General features: G+C 55.5%; 12 non-coding genes across 12 annotated transcripts; all 12 read right to left on the bottom strand.

Moving 5' to 3' along the window:
• Positions 1 to 683: 683 nt before the first annotated feature.
• Positions 684 to 847, bottom strand: LOC137494443 (U1 spliceosomal RNA). Its single transcript, XR_011014401.2, has one exon. It is a non-coding gene; the product is annotated as a U1 spliceosomal RNA (small nuclear RNA).
• Positions 848 to 1,988: 1,141 nt separating this feature from the next.
• Positions 1,989 to 2,152, bottom strand: LOC137494227 (U1 spliceosomal RNA). The gene has a single exon (XR_011014187.1). It is a non-coding gene; the product is annotated as a U1 spliceosomal RNA (small nuclear RNA).
• A 1,141-nt stretch (positions 2,153 to 3,293) lies between these two features.
• LOC137494373 (U1 spliceosomal RNA) lies at positions 3,294 to 3,457 on the bottom strand. The gene has a single exon (XR_011014333.2). It is a non-coding gene; the product is annotated as a U1 spliceosomal RNA (small nuclear RNA).
• A 1,141-nt stretch (positions 3,458 to 4,598) lies between these two features.
• LOC141384025 (U1 spliceosomal RNA) lies at positions 4,599 to 4,762 on the bottom strand. Its single transcript, XR_012405073.1, has one exon. It is a non-coding gene; the product is annotated as a U1 spliceosomal RNA (small nuclear RNA).
• Positions 4,763 to 5,903: 1,141 nt separating this feature from the next.
• Positions 5,904 to 6,067, bottom strand: LOC141384024 (U1 spliceosomal RNA). Its single transcript, XR_012405072.1, has one exon. It is a non-coding gene; the product is annotated as a U1 spliceosomal RNA (small nuclear RNA).
• A 1,141-nt stretch (positions 6,068 to 7,208) lies between these two features.
• LOC141384023 (U1 spliceosomal RNA) lies at positions 7,209 to 7,372 on the bottom strand. Its single transcript, XR_012405071.1, has one exon. It is a non-coding gene; the product is annotated as a U1 spliceosomal RNA (small nuclear RNA).
• A 1,141-nt stretch (positions 7,373 to 8,513) lies between these two features.
• LOC141384084 (U1 spliceosomal RNA) lies at positions 8,514 to 8,677 on the bottom strand. The gene has a single exon (XR_012405138.1). It is a non-coding gene; the product is annotated as a U1 spliceosomal RNA (small nuclear RNA).
• A 1,141-nt stretch (positions 8,678 to 9,818) lies between these two features.
• On the bottom strand, positions 9,819 to 9,982 carry LOC141384083 (U1 spliceosomal RNA). Its single transcript, XR_012405137.1, has one exon. It is a non-coding gene; the product is annotated as a U1 spliceosomal RNA (small nuclear RNA).
• A 1,141-nt stretch (positions 9,983 to 11,123) lies between these two features.
• Positions 11,124 to 11,287, bottom strand: LOC141384082 (U1 spliceosomal RNA). Its single transcript, XR_012405136.1, has one exon. It is a non-coding gene; the product is annotated as a U1 spliceosomal RNA (small nuclear RNA).
• Positions 11,288 to 12,428: 1,141 nt separating this feature from the next.
• Positions 12,429 to 12,592, bottom strand: LOC141384081 (U1 spliceosomal RNA). Its single transcript, XR_012405135.1, has one exon. It is a non-coding gene; the product is annotated as a U1 spliceosomal RNA (small nuclear RNA).
• Positions 12,593 to 13,733: 1,141 nt separating this feature from the next.
• Positions 13,734 to 13,897, bottom strand: LOC141384080 (U1 spliceosomal RNA). Its single transcript, XR_012405134.1, has one exon. It is a non-coding gene; the product is annotated as a U1 spliceosomal RNA (small nuclear RNA).
• A 1,141-nt stretch (positions 13,898 to 15,038) lies between these two features.
• LOC141384110 (U1 spliceosomal RNA) lies at positions 15,039 to 15,202 on the bottom strand. The gene has a single exon (XR_012405166.1). It is a non-coding gene; the product is annotated as a U1 spliceosomal RNA (small nuclear RNA).
• Positions 15,203 to 15,306: the final 104 nt, after the last annotated feature.

Here is a 15,306-nt window from a genome sequence, read left to right as displayed (position 1 = left end):
TCGCCTTGTATATTTCGTGTCCTGTTTTCTTACGTCAGCCTATCAGCACAGTGCTCAAACGACATAGCTTGAAGAACACGACGGGATCTACAAACGTTCCGCAGAAGAACTTCACTGACGAAAGCGGAAGCGCTAACGGAACAACCTCCCGCTGCGGGCACCTTACATTCCTGAGACGGGAAACCACCGACGGCTGGCTGCGAAATTGCCTCTGGTTCAGATTGGTTTAGAACCGTCCCTCTGCCCAAAACGCCACAGACGTCTGCAAAAGATTGCAGTTCTTGAAACAGAGTTACCTCTGATCCGAGCAGAAGCGTTCGCTTACTTAACGGCAGATAAAATGATGACCTTTCACACGGTCTGCATTCGTTCCGTCAGTAACAGCGGCAGGCCGGCAAATAGAATCCTGACGTTCCACAGGGCACACTCGCTTGGCGGACAAAAGCCACCGGGGGCTCTCTTTGCGTGTTCCTTCACCTGGTCAAACCGCTTTGAGGGGGGACCTTTCGAGTAGTTTTCGGCGTCTGAACAGACTCTTCTAGCGACGGTTGGGCAGGCCTTCCACAGGCGCGCGCAGCTCAACGGGAGCAAAAGAGGCTGGCCCAAGGGCGAGGAAGAGAGGGAAGCGACGCTCCAGCCGGGTCCGACGCTACCGCCTGAACTCTGTCTTGAACCACTGTGCTCAGGGGAGAGCGCGAACGCAGTCCCCCACTACCAGAAATTATGCAGTCGAGATTCCCACATTTGGGGAATTCGCAGGGGTCAGCGTGGCCGGAGTGCAATGGCCAAGCCTCGCCCTGGGTGAACCACCTTCTTGATCATGGTATCTCCCCTGCCAGGTAAGTATGAGTTGCCGGGCGGCGCAAATGGCAGCCGCCGTTTTCTATCGGCCGTACTCCAGGGCGGTGATGCCCAGCCACCGAGCGTGGGGAATGGGCCAGCAACCCCTGTCTCCTGACGGCGCTGTACTCGCAGCAGACGTGCCTGTGCTTGCAAACCACTCGCTAGTAACTGTGGCAACGCATGAAGGGTTTGAGCTTCCTCCAGATGCTTGCTTCGTGTTTTGTCATCAGTTGGGGCTGCCAACACATGGATTCCACTGGACGCACTCGATCTGGGGATAACAGACCCTCTATGGGGGGAGGGGATCCTCCTGTTCTTTCTTTCTTTTCCTCCATCTGTTTTCTTTCTCTACAGATGCCGTTTTTCTCTGCTTAGTTTCTGATTTGGTCTATTTGGACATGTCGACCTCCGGCTTTGCTGCGGTTCGGACCGCCTTTGCCTAGAGCTCCGTGCTTTGCACTCTCGCCTTGTATATTTCGTGTCCTGTTTTCTTACGTCAGCCTATCAGCACAGTGCTCAAACGACATAGCTTGAAGAACACGACGGGATCTACAAACGTTCCGCAGAAGAACTTCACTGACGAAAGCGGAAGCGCTAACGGAACAACCTCCCGCTGCGGGCACCTTACATTCCTGAGACGGGAAACCACCGACGGCTGGCTGCGAAATTGCCTCTGGTTCAGATTGGTTTAGAACCGTCCCTCTGCCCAAAACGCCACAGACGTCTGCAAAAGATTGCAGTTCTTGAAACAGAGTTACCTCTGATCCGAGCAGAAGCGTTCGCTTACTTAACGGCAGATAAAATGATGACCTTTCACACGGTCTGCATTCGTTCCGTCAGTAACAGCGGCAGGCCGGCAAATAGAATCCTGACGTTCCACAGGGCACACTCGCTTGGCGGACAAAAGCCACCGGGGGCTCTCTTTGCGTGTTCCTTCACCTGGTCAAACCGCTTTGAGGGGGGACCTTTCGAGTAGTTTTCGGCGTCTGAACAGACTCTTCTAGCGACGGTTGGGCAGGCCTTCCACAGGCGCGCGCAGCTCAACGGGAGCAAAAGAGGCTGGCCCAAGGGCGAGGAAGAGAGGGAAGCGACGCTCCAGCCGGGTCCGACGCTACCGCCTGAACTCTGTCTTGAACCACTGTGCTCAGGGGAGAGCGCGAACGCAGTCCCCCACTACCAGAAATTATGCAGTCGAGATTCCCACATTTGGGGAATTCGCAGGGGTCAGCGTGGCCGGAGTGCAATGGCCAAGCCTCGCCCTGGGTGAACCACCTTCTTGATCATGGTATCTCCCCTGCCAGGTAAGTATGAGTTGCCGGGCGGCGCAAATGGCAGCCGCCGTTTTCTATCGGCCGTACTCCAGGGCGGTGATGCCCAGCCACCGAGCGTGGGGAATGGGCCAGCAACCCCTGTCTCCTGACGGCGCTGTACTCGCAGCAGACGTGCCTGTGCTTGCAAACCACTCGCTAGTAACTGTGGCAACGCATGAAGGGTTTGAGCTTCCTCCAGATGCTTGCTTCGTGTTTTGTCATCAGTTGGGGCTGCCAACACATGGATTCCACTGGACGCACTCGATCTGGGGATAACAGACCCTCTATGGGGGGAGGGGATCCTCCTGTTCTTTCTTTCTTTTCCTCCATCTGTTTTCTTTCTCTACAGATGCCGTTTTTCTCTGCTTAGTTTCTGATTTGGTCTATTTGGACATGTCGACCTCCGGCTTTGCTGCGGTTCGGACCGCCTTTGCCTAGAGCTCCGTGCTTTGCACTCTCGCCTTGTATATTTCGTGTCCTGTTTTCTTACGTCAGCCTATCAGCACAGTGCTCAAACGACATAGCTTGAAGAACACGACGGGATCTACAAACGTTCCGCAGAAGAACTTCACTGACGAAAGCGGAAGCGCTAACGGAACAACCTCCCGCTGCGGGCACCTTACATTCCTGAGACGGGAAACCACCGACGGCTGGCTGCGAAATTGCCTCTGGTTCAGATTGGTTTAGAACCGTCCCTCTGCCCAAAACGCCACAGACGTCTGCAAAAGATTGCAGTTCTTGAAACAGAGTTACCTCTGATCCGAGCAGAAGCGTTCGCTTACTTAACGGCAGATAAAATGATGACCTTTCACACGGTCTGCATTCGTTCCGTCAGTAACAGCGGCAGGCCGGCAAATAGAATCCTGACGTTCCACAGGGCACACTCGCTTGGCGGACAAAAGCCACCGGGGGCTCTCTTTGCGTGTTCCTTCACCTGGTCAAACCGCTTTGAGGGGGGACCTTTCGAGTAGTTTTCGGCGTCTGAACAGACTCTTCTAGCGACGGTTGGGCAGGCCTTCCACAGGCGCGCGCAGCTCAACGGGAGCAAAAGAGGCTGGCCCAAGGGCGAGGAAGAGAGGGAAGCGACGCTCCAGCCGGGTCCGACGCTACCGCCTGAACTCTGTCTTGAACCACTGTGCTCAGGGGAGAGCGCGAACGCAGTCCCCCACTACCAGAAATTATGCAGTCGAGATTCCCACATTTGGGGAATTCGCAGGGGTCAGCGTGGCCGGAGTGCAATGGCCAAGCCTCGCCCTGGGTGAACCACCTTCTTGATCATGGTATCTCCCCTGCCAGGTAAGTATGAGTTGCCGGGCGGCGCAAATGGCAGCCGCCGTTTTCTATCGGCCGTACTCCAGGGCGGTGATGCCCAGCCACCGAGCGTGGGGAATGGGCCAGCAACCCCTGTCTCCTGACGGCGCTGTACTCGCAGCAGACGTGCCTGTGCTTGCAAACCACTCGCTAGTAACTGTGGCAACGCATGAAGGGTTTGAGCTTCCTCCAGATGCTTGCTTCGTGTTTTGTCATCAGTTGGGGCTGCCAACACATGGATTCCACTGGACGCACTCGATCTGGGGATAACAGACCCTCTATGGGGGGAGGGGATCCTCCTGTTCTTTCTTTCTTTTCCTCCATCTGTTTTCTTTCTCTACAGATGCCGTTTTTCTCTGCTTAGTTTCTGATTTGGTCTATTTGGACATGTCGACCTCCGGCTTTGCTGCGGTTCGGACCGCCTTTGCCTAGAGCTCCGTGCTTTGCACTCTCGCCTTGTATATTTCGTGTCCTGTTTTCTTACGTCAGCCTATCAGCACAGTGCTCAAACGACATAGCTTGAAGAACACGACGGGATCTACAAACGTTCCGCAGAAGAACTTCACTGACGAAAGCGGAAGCGCTAACGGAACAACCTCCCGCTGCGGGCACCTTACATTCCTGAGACGGGAAACCACCGACGGCTGGCTGCGAAATTGCCTCTGGTTCAGATTGGTTTAGAACCGTCCCTCTGCCCAAAACGCCACAGACGTCTGCAAAAGATTGCAGTTCTTGAAACAGAGTTACCTCTGATCCGAGCAGAAGCGTTCGCTTACTTAACGGCAGATAAAATGATGACCTTTCACACGGTCTGCATTCGTTCCGTCAGTAACAGCGGCAGGCCGGCAAATAGAATCCTGACGTTCCACAGGGCACACTCGCTTGGCGGACAAAAGCCACCGGGGGCTCTCTTTGCGTGTTCCTTCACCTGGTCAAACCGCTTTGAGGGGGGACCTTTCGAGTAGTTTTCGGCGTCTGAACAGACTCTTCTAGCGACGGTTGGGCAGGCCTTCCACAGGCGCGCGCAGCTCAACGGGAGCAAAAGAGGCTGGCCCAAGGGCGAGGAAGAGAGGGAAGCGACGCTCCAGCCGGGTCCGACGCTACCGCCTGAACTCTGTCTTGAACCACTGTGCTCAGGGGAGAGCGCGAACGCAGTCCCCCACTACCAGAAATTATGCAGTCGAGATTCCCACATTTGGGGAATTCGCAGGGGTCAGCGTGGCCGGAGTGCAATGGCCAAGCCTCGCCCTGGGTGAACCACCTTCTTGATCATGGTATCTCCCCTGCCAGGTAAGTATGAGTTGCCGGGCGGCGCAAATGGCAGCCGCCGTTTTCTATCGGCCGTACTCCAGGGCGGTGATGCCCAGCCACCGAGCGTGGGGAATGGGCCAGCAACCCCTGTCTCCTGACGGCGCTGTACTCGCAGCAGACGTGCCTGTGCTTGCAAACCACTCGCTAGTAACTGTGGCAACGCATGAAGGGTTTGAGCTTCCTCCAGATGCTTGCTTCGTGTTTTGTCATCAGTTGGGGCTGCCAACACATGGATTCCACTGGACGCACTCGATCTGGGGATAACAGACCCTCTATGGGGGGAGGGGATCCTCCTGTTCTTTCTTTCTTTTCCTCCATCTGTTTTCTTTCTCTACAGATGCCGTTTTTCTCTGCTTAGTTTCTGATTTGGTCTATTTGGACATGTCGACCTCCGGCTTTGCTGCGGTTCGGACCGCCTTTGCCTAGAGCTCCGTGCTTTGCACTCTCGCCTTGTATATTTCGTGTCCTGTTTTCTTACGTCAGCCTATCAGCACAGTGCTCAAACGACATAGCTTGAAGAACACGACGGGATCTACAAACGTTCCGCAGAAGAACTTCACTGACGAAAGCGGAAGCGCTAACGGAACAACCTCCCGCTGCGGGCACCTTACATTCCTGAGACGGGAAACCACCGACGGCTGGCTGCGAAATTGCCTCTGGTTCAGATTGGTTTAGAACCGTCCCTCTGCCCAAAACGCCACAGACGTCTGCAAAAGATTGCAGTTCTTGAAACAGAGTTACCTCTGATCCGAGCAGAAGCGTTCGCTTACTTAACGGCAGATAAAATGATGACCTTTCACACGGTCTGCATTCGTTCCGTCAGTAACAGCGGCAGGCCGGCAAATAGAATCCTGACGTTCCACAGGGCACACTCGCTTGGCGGACAAAAGCCACCGGGGGCTCTCTTTGCGTGTTCCTTCACCTGGTCAAACCGCTTTGAGGGGGGACCTTTCGAGTAGTTTTCGGCGTCTGAACAGACTCTTCTAGCGACGGTTGGGCAGGCCTTCCACAGGCGCGCGCAGCTCAACGGGAGCAAAAGAGGCTGGCCCAAGGGCGAGGAAGAGAGGGAAGCGACGCTCCAGCCGGGTCCGACGCTACCGCCTGAACTCTGTCTTGAACCACTGTGCTCAGGGGAGAGCGCGAACGCAGTCCCCCACTACCAGAAATTATGCAGTCGAGATTCCCACATTTGGGGAATTCGCAGGGGTCAGCGTGGCCGGAGTGCAATGGCCAAGCCTCGCCCTGGGTGAACCACCTTCTTGATCATGGTATCTCCCCTGCCAGGTAAGTATGAGTTGCCGGGCGGCGCAAATGGCAGCCGCCGTTTTCTATCGGCCGTACTCCAGGGCGGTGATGCCCAGCCACCGAGCGTGGGGAATGGGCCAGCAACCCCTGTCTCCTGACGGCGCTGTACTTGCAGCAGACGTGCCTGTGCTTGCAAACCACTCGCTAGTAACTGTGGCAACGCATGAAGGGTTTGAGCTTCCTCCAGATGCTTGCTTCGTGTTTTGTCATCAGTTGGGGCTGCCAACACATGGATTCCACTGGACGCACTCGATCTGGGGATAACAGACCCTCTATGGGGGGAGGGGATCCTCCTGTTCTTTCTTTCTTTTCCTCCATCTGTTTTCTTTCTCTACAGATGCCGTTTTTCTCTGCTTAGTTTCTGATTTGGTCTATTTGGACATGTCGACCTCCGGCTTTGCTGCGGTTCGGACCGCCTTTGCCTAGAGCTCCGTGCTTTGCACTCTCGCCTTGTATATTTCGTGTCCTGTTTTCTTACGTCAGCCTATCAGCACAGTGCTCAAACGACATAGCTTGAAGAACACGACGGGATCTACAAACGTTCCGCAGAAGAACTTCACTGACGAAAGCGGAAGCGCTAACGGAACAACCTCCCGCTGCGGGCACCTTACATTCCTGAGACGGGAAACCACCGACGGCTGGCTGCGAAATTGCCTCTGGTTCAGATTGGTTTAGAACCGTCCCTCTGCCCAAAACGCCACAGACGTCTGCAAAAGATTGCAGTTCTTGAAACAGAGTTACCTCTGATCCGAGCAGAAGCGTTCGCTTACTTAACGGCAGATAAAATGATGACCTTTCACACGGTCTGCATTCGTTCCGTCAGTAACAGCGGCAGGCCGGCAAATAGAATCCTGACGTTCCACAGGGCACACTCGCTTGGCGGACAAAAGCCACCGGGGGCTCTCTTTGCGTGTTCCTTCACCTGGTCAAACCGCTTTGAGGGGGGACCTTTCGAGTAGTTTTCGGCGTCTGAACAGACTCTTCTAGCGACGGTTGGGCAGGCCTTCCACAGGCGCGCGCAGCTCAACGGGAGCAAAAGAGGCTGGCCCAAGGGCGAGGAAGAGAGGGAAGCGACGCTCCAGCCGGGTCCGACGCTACCGCCTGAACTCTGTCTTGAACCACTGTGCTCAGGGGAGAGCGCGAACGCAGTCCCCCACTACCAGAAATTATGCAGTCGAGATTCCCACATTTGGGGAATTCGCAGGGGTCAGCGTGGCCGGAGTGCAATGGCCAAGCCTCGCCCTGGGTGAACCACCTTCTTGATCATGGTATCTCCCCTGCCAGGTAAGTATGAGTTGCCGGGCGGCGCAAATGGCAGCCGCCGTTTTCTATCGGCCGTACTCCAGGGCGGTGATGCCCAGCCACCGAGCGTGGGGAATGGGCCAGCAACCCCTGTCTCCTGACGGCGCTGTACTTGCAGCAGACGTGCCTGTGCTTGCAAACCACTCGCTAGTAACTGTGGCAACGCATGAAGGGTTTGAGCTTCCTCCAGATGCTTGCTTCGTGTTTTGTCATCAGTTGGGGCTGCCAACACATGGATTCCACTGGACGCACTCGATCTGGGGATAACAGACCCTCTATGGGGGGAGGGGATCCTCCTGTTCTTTCTTTCTTTTCCTCCATCTGTTTTCTTTCTCTACAGATGCCGTTTTTCTCTGCTTAGTTTCTGATTTGGTCTATTTGGACATGTCGACCTCCGGCTTTGCTGCGGTTCGGACCGCCTTTGCCTAGAGCTCCGTGCTTTGCACTCTCGCCTTGTATATTTCGTGTCCTGTTTTCTTACGTCAGCCTATCAGCACAGTGCTCAAACGACATAGCTTGAAGAACACGACGGGATCTACAAACGTTCCGCAGAAGAACTTCACTGACGAAAGCGGAAGCGCTAACGGAACAACCTCCCGCTGAGGGCACCTTACATTCCTGAGACGGGAAACCACCGACGGCTGGCTGCGAAATTGCCTCTGGTTCAGATTGGTTTAGAACCGTCCCTCTGCCCAAAACGCCACAGACGTCTGCAAAAGATTGCAGTTCTTGAAACAGAGTTACCTCTGATCCGAGCAGAAGCGTTCGCTTACTTAACGGCAGATAAAATGATGACCTTTCACACGGTCTGCATTCGTTCCGTCAGTAACAGCGGCAGGCCGGCAAATAGAATCCTGACGTTCCACAGGGCACACTCGCTTGGCGGACAAAAGCCACCGGGGGCTCTCTTTGCGTGTTCCTTCACCTGGTCAAACCGCTTTGAGGGGGGACCTTTCGAGTAGTTTTCGGCGTCTGAACAGACTCTTCTAGCGACGGTTGGGCAGGCCTTCCACAGGCGCGCGCAGCTCAACGGGAGCAAAAGAGGCTGGCCCAAGGGCGAGGAAGAGAGGGAAGCGACGCTCCAGCCGGGTCCGACGCTACCGCCTGAACTCTGTCTTGAACCACTGTGCTCAGGGGAGAGCGCGAACGCAGTCCCCCACTACCAGAAATTATGCAGTCGAGATTCCCACATTTGGGGAATTCGCAGGGGCCAGCGTGGCCGGAGTGCAATGGCCAAGCCTCGCCCTGGGTGAACCACCTTCTTGATCATGGTATCTCCCCTGCCAGGTAAGTATGAGTTGCCGGGCGGCGCAAATGGCAGCCGCCGTTTTCTATCGGCCGTACTCCAGGGCGGTGATGCCCAGCCACCGAGCGTGGGGAATGGGCCAGCAACCCCTGTCTCCTGACGGCGCTGTACTCGCAGCAGACGTGCCTGTGCTTGCAAACCACTCGCTAGTAACTGTGGCAACGCATGAAGGGTTTGAGCTTCCTCCAGATGCTTGCTTCGTGTTTTGTCATCACTTGGGGCTGCCAACACATGGATTCCACTGGACGCACTCGATCTGGGGATAACAGACCCTCTATGGGGGGAGGGGATCCTCCTGTTCTTTCTTTCTTTTCCTCCATCTGTTTTCTTTCTCTACAGATGCCGTTTTTCTCTGCTTAGTTTCTGATTTGGTCTATTTGGACATGTCGACCTCCGGCTTTGCTGCGGTTCGGACCGCCTTTGCCTAGAGCTCCGTGCTTTGCACTCTCGCCTTGTATATTTCGTGTCCTGTTTTCTTACGTCAGCCTATCAGCACAGTGCTCAAACGACATAGCTTGAAGAACACGACGGGATCTACAAACGTTCCGCAGAAGAACTTCACTGACGAAAGCGGAAGCGCTAACGGAACAACCTCCCGCTGCGGGCACCTTACATTCCTGAGACGGGAAACCACCGACGGCTGGCTGCGAAATTGCCTCTGGTTCAGATTGGTTTAGAACCGTCCCTCTGCCCAAAACGCCACAGACGTCTGCAAAAGATTGCAGTTCTTGAAACAGAGTTACCTCTGATCCGAGCAGAAGCGTTCGCTTACTTAACGGCAGATAAAATGATGACCTTTCACACGGTCTGCATTCGTTCCGTCAGTAACAGCGGCAGGCCGGCAAATAGAATCCTGACGTTCCACAGGGCACACTCGCTTGGCGGACAAAAGCCACCGGGGGCTCTCTTTGCGTGTTCCTTCACCTGGTCAAACCGCTTTGAGGGGGGACCTTTCGAGTAGTTTTCGGCGTCTGAACAGACTCTTCCAGCGACGGTTGGGCAGGCCTTCCACAGGCGCGCGCAGCTCAACGGGAGCAAAAGAGGCTGGCCCAAGGGCGAGGAAGAGAGGGAAGCGACGCTCCAGCCGGGTCCGACGCTACCGCCTGAACTCTGTCTTGAACCACTGTGCTCAGGGGAGAGCGCGAACGCAGTCCCCCACTACCAGAAATTATGCAGTCGAGATTCCCACATTTGGGGAATTCGCAGGGGCCAGCGTGGCCGGAGTGCAATGGCCAAGCCTCGCCCTGGGTGAACCACCTTCTTGATCATGGTATCTCCCCTGCCAGGTAAGTATGAGTTGCCGGGCGGCGCAAATGGCAGCCGCCGTTTTCTATCGGCCGTACTCCAGGGCGGTGATGCCCAGCCACCGAGCGTGGGGAATGGGCCAGCAACCCCTGTCTCCTGACGGCGCTGTACTCGCAGCAGACGTGCCTGTGCTTGCAAACCACTCGCTAGTAACTGTGGCAACGCATGAAGGGTTTGAGCTTCCTCCAGATGCTTGCTTCGTGTTTTGTCATCACTTGGGGCTGCCAACACATGGATTCCACTGGACGCACTCGATCTGGGGATAACAGACCCTCTATGGGGGGAGGGGATCCTCCTGTTCTTTCTTTCTTTTCCTCCATCTGTTTTCTTTCTCTACAGATGCCGTTTTTCTCTGCTTAGTTTCTGATTTGGTCTATTTGGACATGTCGACCTCCGGCTTTGCTGCGGTTCGGACCGCCTTTGCCTAGAGCTCCGTGCTTTGCACTCTCGCCTTGTATATTTCGTGTCCTGTTTTCTTACGTCAGCCTATCAGCACAGTGCTCAAACGACATAGCTTGAAGAACACGACGGGATCTACAAACGTTCCGCAGAAGAACTTCACTGACGAAAGCGGAAGCGCTAACGGAACAACCTCCCGCTGCGGGCACCTTACATTCCTGAGACGGGAAACCACCGACGGCTGGCTGCGAAATTGCCTCTGGTTCAGATTGGTTTAGAACCGTCCCTCTGCCCAAAACGCCACAGACGTCTGCAAAAGATTGCAGTTCTTGAAACAGAGTTACCTCTGATCCGAGCAGAAGCGTTCGCTTACTTAACGGCAGATAAAATGATGACCTTTCACACGGTCTGCATTCGTTCCGTCAGTAACAGCGGCAGGCCGGCAAATAGAATCCTGACGTTCCACAGGGCACACTCGCTTGGCGGACAAAAGCCACCGGGGGCTCTCTTTGCGTGTTCCTTCACCTGGTCAAACCGCTTTGAGGGGGGACCTTTCGAGTAGTTTTCGGCGTCTGAACAGACTCTTCTAGCGACGGTTGGGCAGGCCTTCCACAGGCGCGCGCAGCTCAACGGGAGCAAAAGAGGCTGGCCCAAGGGCGAGGAAGAGAGGGAAGCGACGCTCCAGCCGGGTCCGACGCTACCGCCTGAACTCTGTCTTGAACCACTGTGCTCAGGGGAGAGCGCGAACGCAGTCCCCCACTACCAGAAATTATGCAGTCGAGATTCCCACATTTGGGGAATTCGCAGGGGCCAGCGTGGCCGGAGTGCAATGGCCAAGCCTCGCCCTGGGTGAACCACCTTCTTGATCATGGTATCTCCCCTGCCAGGTAAGTATGAGTTGCCGGGCGGCGCAAATGGCAGCCGCCGTTTTCTATCGGCCGTACTCCAGGGCGGTGATGCCCAGCCACCGAGCGTGGGGAATGGGCCAGCAACCCCTGTCTCCTGACGGCGCTGTACTCGCAGCAGACGTGCCTGTGCTTGCAAACCACTCGCTAGTAACTGTGGCAACGCATGAAGGGTTTGAGCTTCCTCCAGATGCTTGCTTCGTGTTTTGTCATCACTTGGGGCTGCCAACACATGGATTCCACTGGACGCACTCGATCTGGGGATAACAGACCCTCTATGGGGGGAGGGGATCCTCCTGTTCTTTCTTTCTTTTCCTCCATCTGTTTTCTTTCTCTACAGATGCCGTTTTTCTCTGCTTAGTTTCTGATTTGGTCTATTTGGACATGTCGACCTCCGGCTTTGCTGCGGTTCGGACCGCCTTTGCCTAGAGCTCCGTGCTTTGCACTCTCGCCTTGTATATTTCGTGTCCTGTTTTCTTACGTCAGCCTATCAGCACAGTGCTCAAACGACATAGCTTGAAGAACACGACGGGATCTACAAACGTTCCGCAGAAGAACTTCACTGACGAAAGCGGAAGCGCTAACGGAACAACCTCCCGCTGCGGGCACCTTACATTCCTGAGACGGGAAACCACCGACGGCTGGCTGCGAAATTGCCTCTGGTTCAGATTGGTTTAGAACCGTCCCTCTGCCCAAAACGCCACAGACGTCTGCAAAAGATTGCAGTTCTTGAAACAGAGTTACCTCTGATCCGAGCAGAAGCGTTCGCTTACTTAACGGCAGATAAAATGATGACCTTTCACACGGTCTGCATTCGTTCCGTCAGTAACAGCGGCAGGCCGGCAAATAGAATCCTGACGTTCCACAGGGCACACTCGCTTGGCGGACAAAAGCCACCGGGGGCTCTCTTTGCGTGTTCCTTCACCTGGTCAAACCGCTTTGAGGGGGGACCTTTCGAGTAGTTTTCGGCGTCTGAACAGACTCTTCTAGCGACGGTTGGGCAGGCCTTCCACAGGCGCGCGCAGCTCAACGGGAGCAAAAGAGGCTGGCCCAAGGGCGAGGAAGAGAGGGAAGCGACGCTCCAGCCGGGTCCGACGCTACCGCCTGAACTCTGTCTTGAACCACTGTGCTCAGGGGAGAGCGCGAACGCAGTCCCCCACTACCAGAAATTATGCAGTCGAGATTCCCACATTTGGGGAATTCGCAGGGGCCAGCGTGGCCGGAGTGCAATGGCCAAGCCTCGCCCTGGGTGAACCACCTTCTTGATCATGGTATCTCCCCTGCCAGGTAAGTATGAGTTGCCGGGCGGCGCAAATGGCAGCCGCCGTTTTCTATCGGCCGTACTCCAGGGCGGTGATGCCCAGCCACCGAGCGTGGGGAATGGGCCAGCAACCCCTGTCTCCTGACGGCGCTGTACTCGCAGCAGACGTGCCTGTGCTTGCAAACCACTCGCTAGTAACTGTGGCAACGCATGAAGGGTTTGAGCTTCCTCCAGATGCTTGCTTCGTGTTTTGTCATCACTTGGGGCTGCCAACACATGGATTCCACTGGACGCACTCGATCTGGGGATAACAGACCCTCTATGGGGGGAGGGGATCCTCCTGTTCTTTCTTTCTTTTCCTCCATCTGTTTTCTTTCTCTACAGATGCCGTTTTTCTCTGCTTAGTTTCTGATTTGGTCTATTTGGACATGTCGACCTCCGGCTTTGCTGCGGTTCGGACCGCCTTTGCCTAGAGCTCCGTGCTTTGCACTCTCGCCTTGTATATTTCGTGTCCTGTTTTCTTACGTCAGCCTATCAGCACAGTGCTCAAACGACATAGCTTGAAGAACACGACGGGATCTACAAACGTTCCGCAGAAGAACTTCACTGACGAAAGCGGAAGCGCTAACGGAACAACCTCCCGCTGCGGGCACCTTACATTCCTGAGACGGGAAACCACCGACGGCTGGCTGCGAAATTGCCTCTGGTTCAGATTGGTTTAGAACCGTCCCTCTGCCCAAAACGCCACAGACGTCTGCAAAAGATTGCAGTTCTTGAAACAGAGTTACCTCTGATCCGAGCAGAAGCGTTCGCTTACTTAACGGCAGATAAAATGATGACCTTTCACACGGTCTGCATTCGTTCCGTCAGTAACAGCGGCAGGCCGGCAAATAGAATCCTGACGTTCCACAGGGCACACTCGCTTGGCGGACAAAAGCCACCGGGGGCTCTCTTTGCGTGTTCCTTCACCTGGTCAAACCGCTTTGAGGGGGGACCTTTCGAGTAGTTTTCGGCGTCTGAACAGACTCTTCCAGCGACGGTTGGGCAGGCCTTCCACAGGCGCGCGCAGCTCAACGGGAGCAAAAGAGGCTGGCCCAAGGGCGAGGAAGAGAGGGAAGCGACGCTCCAGCCGGGTCCGACGCTACCGCCTGAACTCTGTCTTGAACCACTGTGCTCAGGGGAGAGCGCGAACGCAGTCCCCCACTACCAGAAATTATGCAGTCGAGATTCCCACATTTGGGGAATTCGCAGGGGCCAGCGTGGCCGGAGTGCAATGGCCAAGCCTCGCCCTGGGTGAACCACCTTCTTGATCATGGTATCTCCCCTGCCAGGTAAGTATGAGTTGCCGGGCGGCGCAAATGGCAGCCGCCGTTTTCTATCGGCCGTACTCCAGGGCGGTGATGCCCAGCCACCGAGCGTGGGGAATGGGCCAGCAACCCCTGTCTCCTGACGGCGCTGTACTCGCAGCAGACGTGCCTGTGCTTGCAAACCACTCGCTAGTAACTGTGGCAACGCATGAAGGGTTTGAGCTTCCTCCAGATGCTTGCTTCGTGTTTTGTCATCACTTGGGGCTGCCAACACATGGATTCCACTGGACGCACTCGATCTGGGGATAACAGACCCTCTATGGGGGGAGGGGATCCTCCTGTTCTTTCTTTCTTTTCCTCCATCTGTTTTCTTTCTCTACAGATGCCGTTTTTCTCTGCTTAGTTTCTGATTTGGTCTATTTGGACATGTCGACCTCCGGCTTTGCTGCGGTTCGGACCGCCTTTGCCTAGAGCTCCGTGCTTTGCACTCTCGCCTTGTATATTTCGTGTCCTGTTTTCTTACGTCAGCCTATCAGCACAGTGCTCAAACGACATAGCTTGAAGAACACGACGGGATCTACAAACGTTCCGCAGAAGAACTTCACTGACGAAAGCGGAAGCGCTAACGGAACAACCTCCCGCTGCGGGCACCTTACATTCCTGAGACGGGAAACCACCGACGGCTGGCTGCGAAATTGCCTCTGGTTCAGATTGGTTTAGAACCGTCCCTCTGCCCAAAACGCCACAGACGTCTGCAAAAGATTGCAGTTCTTGAAACAGAGTTACCTCTGATCCGAGCAGAAGCGTTCGCTTACTTAACGGCAGATAAAATGATGACCTTTCACACGGTCTGCATTCGTTCCGTCAGTAACAGCGGCAGGCCGGCAAATAGAATCCTGACGTTCCACAGGGCACACTCGCTTGGCGGACAAAAGCCACCGGGGGCTCTCTTTGCGTGTTCCTTCACCTGGTCAAACCGCTTTGAGGGGGGACCTTTCGAGTAGTTTTCGGCGTCTGAACAGACTCTTCTAGCGACGGTTGGGCAGGCCTTCCACAGGCGCGCGCAGCTCAACGGGAGCAAAAGAGGCTGGCCCAAGGGCGAGGAAGAGAGGGAAGCGACGCTCCAGCCGGGTCCGACGCTACCGCCTGAACTCTGTCTTGAACCACTGTGCTCAGGGGAGAGCGCGAACGCAGTCCCCCACTACCAGAAATTATGCAGTCGAGATTCCCACATTTGGGGAATTCGCAGGGGTCAGCGTGGCCGGAGTGCAATGGCCAAGCCTCGCCCTGGGTGAACCACCTTCTTGATCATGGTATCTCCCCTGCAAGGTAAGTATGAGTTGCCGGGCGGCGCAAATGGCAGCCGCCGTTTTCTATCGGCCGTACTCCAGGGCGGTGATGCCCAGCCACCGAGCGTGGGGAATGGGCCAGCAACCCCTGT

Source organism: Danio rerio, chromosome 4, assembly GCF_049306965.1.
Source record: "Danio rerio strain Tuebingen ecotype United States chromosome 4, GRCz12tu, whole genome shotgun sequence".
Taxonomy (NCBI): Eukaryota; Metazoa; Chordata; class Actinopteri; order Cypriniformes; family Danionidae; genus Danio; species Danio rerio.
This window is presented reverse-complemented; position numbering and strand designations above follow the sequence as displayed.